The 3,869-nt window shown below is 39.5% G+C and overlaps 1 non-coding gene across 1 annotated transcript; it reads right to left on the bottom strand.

The window, feature by feature from the left end:
- Positions 1-836: 836 nt before the first annotated feature.
- On the bottom strand, positions 837-943 carry LOC127077117 (small nucleolar RNA R71). Its single transcript, XR_007787099.1, has one exon. It is a non-coding gene; the product is annotated as a small nucleolar RNA R71 (small nucleolar RNA).
- Between the last annotated feature and the right edge of the window lie 2,926 nt (positions 944-3,869).

Raw genomic sequence — 3,869 nt, 5'->3', positions numbered from 1 at the left:
CAAATTTAGTTTTACTTTTCCCCCTAATCATTAAAGTATCATTCACCTTAGCTTTACGCAGTAACCCTAGAAAAATGGTAGATCGATTCATTAAGTCCCTGTGGGATCGATATCTTTTAAAACTACGCGATTAGACCGTGCACTTGCAGTTAGTACCCCGATAGACTCATAAAGTCGCGATCAAGTTTTTGGCGCCGTTGCCGGGGACTTTTATTTAGTCGATATCGTAACTCTCCTGTTACGCTGTAGAGACTAAGGCAATTCTTATTTTTTTCCCTTTTTCGTTGATTTGTATGCCACACACTCGCTCACAAGGCGAGCCGTACTACTTACGAATCAACGACGTTGAACAATATCTCCGATTATTACGACGAATTCGGGAATATCGTGTTAGAAACAATCTTCCTCCAATCGAAATTCCTGATCTCAAAAATCTCCGTCCTTTAACGATACCAGCGATGGCCGAACCAGCTCGTGCTCTTCGAGATTACGCTGCTCCATCGCAAGATGAGCCGCATTCGAGTATTGCTCCACCCGCAATCGAAGCGAACAACTTCGAACTTAAACCTTCGCTGTTGCAGGCAGTGCAACAGAATCAATTCTCTGGAAATCCTACCGAGGATCCAAACCTTCATTTATTCGTATTTGTCCAATATGTCGACACTGTTAAAGCTAATGGTGTCACTTCAGAGGCAATTCGACTTCGTCTCTTTCCTTTCTCGTTAAGAGATAAAGCTAGAAGATGGCTTCAGTCTCTTCCTTCCAACTCAGTCACCACATGGAATGAGTTGAAGAAAGTCTTTCTTGCCCGATATTTTCCTCCAAGCAAAACAGCTATGTTGAGAGCCCAGATAAATGGATTTAAGCAAAAAGATAACGAATCTCTTTTCGAAGCATGGGAAAGATACAAGGACATGATGAGACTTTGTACACACCATGGTTTAGAAGACTGGTTAGTAATTCACACCTTCTACAATGGTCTCTTGTACAACACAAGGTTAACAATAGACGTCGCCGCTGGTGGTGCGCTTATGGACAAACCTTACACCGACGCTTATCAACTTATCAAGAGCATGGCCCAAAATCATTATCAGTGGGGAAGCGACCGAACAATGGTAGAAAAACCTCAAACGAAAGGTGGCATGTACGAGATAAGTAGCCTTGATCATGTTAATGCAAAAGTGGATGCTCTTGCCCAGAAAATTGAAAGTTTAAGCGTATCACCTCCAGCCACCGTGGTTGCCGTAACTCAAAATTGCGAAGTCTGTGGAATTCAAGGTCACGCTCCTACAGATTGTCAACTCCTAACAGGAATTCAAACAGATCAGGTGAACTATGTTTAAGGTAATCCTTACTCGAATACCTATAACTCAAACTGGAAGAACCATCCTAATTTTTCATATAAAAGTAACAACGCTTTATACGCACCAAGTCAAGCTCCCAGTCAAGCTCCAGCTGTACCACCTGGATATCAAAAGCTGACCCCATCTACACCTAACAATAACGTTCCTAGGAAATTCAACTTGGAAATCATGATGGAGAACTTCATAGCTTCTCAACAGTAAACCAATAAAGAGTTCTTAAACTAGAATGTACACACTAGCGAACAGATTAAACAACTAGCAAGTAAAGTAGATGCCCTGGCTACCCATAACAAAATGCTGGAAACACAAATCTCGCAAGTAGCTCAACAACAAGCGCCTACTGCTTCCCCAACTGGTACATTTCCTGGACAGCCACAACCTAATCCGAAAGGCCACGCTCATGCAATTATATTACGAAGTGGTACAGAGGTAGAAGGACCATCTGACCCAAGGATTGAAAACCAAAACTCTAAAAAGTCAACTGAGGAAGAAAGTAAACCTAAGGAAAAGGAAGAGTGTAATAAGGAAACCGTAGAAAAAAAAGAACCTTATGTACCTCCACCGCCTTACAAACCACCTATCCCTTATCCTCAAAGGCTAATTAAAACCAAAGACGCGGGCCAATTTAAAAAATTTGTTGACCTACTGAAACAGTTAAACGTCACAATTCCTTTTAAAGAAGCTATTACACAAATGCCCTCATATGCTAAGTTCTTAAAAGAAATTTTATCTAATAAAAGGAAACTTGAAGATAATGAAAATGTTACACTCACTGCTGAGTGTAGCGCAATAATCCAAAATATGCCTCCTAAACTTAAAGATCCTGGTAGTTTTTCTATACCCTGTCATATAGGAAAATTTGTCATAGACAAAGCTTTATGCGATTTAGGAGCCGGTATCAGTGTTATGCCCTTGTCCATATGCAAGAAACTTGAAATGGGAGAATTAAGACCAACTAAAATGTCTGTGCAATTAGCAGATCGTTCCGTTAGATATCCCGTAGGAATTCTTGAAAACGTTCCCGTACGCATAGGTCAATTCTACATTCCCACCGATTTTATAATTATGGACATAAGAGAAGATGAAGTCACCCCCATTATATTGGGAAGACCCTTCTTAGCAACTTCCGGTGCCATCATAGACGTAAAACGAGGACGACTCACTTTTGAAGTAGGAGAAGAGAAAATTGAATTTATTCTTTCCAAATTTTTGAAAGCACCTGCAATAGAAGACACATGTTACTTCATGGATATCATCGATGAATGCATAAAAGAAACAGAATTCGAAAATGACGATTTATCCGACTATCGTGTAGAAGACAGACTGAACCAATGTTTAGCAATAACATCAGATCCTACGCAATGCCTTAAGAAACCAACCCTCGACCTGAAAACACTTCCCAAAAATCTGAGATATGAATTCCTAGACTTAGAACTTGAACGACCAGTAATAGTCAATGCAGACCTAGGAAAACTCGAAACCAAAAAACTCCTACATATCTTAAGAAAATATCCAACCGCATTAGGATACAACATCACCGATCTTAAAGGGATAAGTCCTTCTATTTGTATGCACCGCATCATGCTAGAAGAAGACTGTAAGACTTCTAGGGAACATCAGAGGAGACTAAACCCGATCATGAGTGAGGTAGTGAAGAAGGAAGTAACGAAGTTATTAGAGGCAGGTATCATATATCCTATATCCGATAGCAAATGGGTTAGTCCTGTACACGTAGTACCAAAGAAAGGAGGTATAACAGTGATCGAAAATGAAAAAGGAGAAACTATAACCAAACAAATTGAATCGGGATGGAGAATATGCATTGATTATAGAAAGCTAAACAAAGCAACCCGAAAAGATCATTTTCCTTTACCATTCATAGACCAGATGTTAGAACGACTAGCCAAGCATTCTCATTTCTGCTATCTGGACGGTTACTCAGGTTTCTTTCAAATACCAATTCATCCTGATGACTAAGAAAAGACAATGTTCACATGTCCTTTTGGTACCTTCGCTTATCGACGAATGTCGTTTGGCTTGTGCAATGCTCCTGCAACTTTCCAAAGGTGCATGATGGAAATATTCGCCGATTTTCTCGAAAGCATCATGGAAGTCTTCATGGATGACTTTTCTGTATGCGGGCAAAGTTTCGAAGAATGTCTTGAGAACCTCGAAAGAGTTCTAGAGCGATGTGTAAAAGTAAACCTAGTACTTAATTGGGAAAAATGTCACTTTATGGTACAAGAAGGAATTGTTTTAGGACACATCATATCAAATAGAGGAATTAAAGTAGACAAAGCCAAAATAGAAGTAATCGAAAACCTTCAACCTCCGAAAACTGTGAGGGAAATACGAAGCTTCTTAGGACATGCCAGTTTTTACCGACAATTCATTAAAGATTTCTCTAAAATAACTAAACCTTTAACCAAATTATTAATGAAAGACGCTGAATTCATCTTCGACAATAAATGTTTAGAAGCATTTCAAACACTTAAACAAGCATTG

Source organism: Lathyrus oleraceus, chromosome 4, assembly GCF_024323335.1.
Source record: "Lathyrus oleraceus cultivar Zhongwan6 chromosome 4, CAAS_Psat_ZW6_1.0, whole genome shotgun sequence".
NCBI classification, from domain to species: domain Eukaryota; kingdom Viridiplantae; phylum Streptophyta; class Magnoliopsida; order Fabales; family Fabaceae; genus Lathyrus; species Lathyrus oleraceus.
The sequence above is the reverse complement of the archived record's forward strand: the minus strand, read 5'-3'. Positions and strand labels throughout refer to the sequence as shown.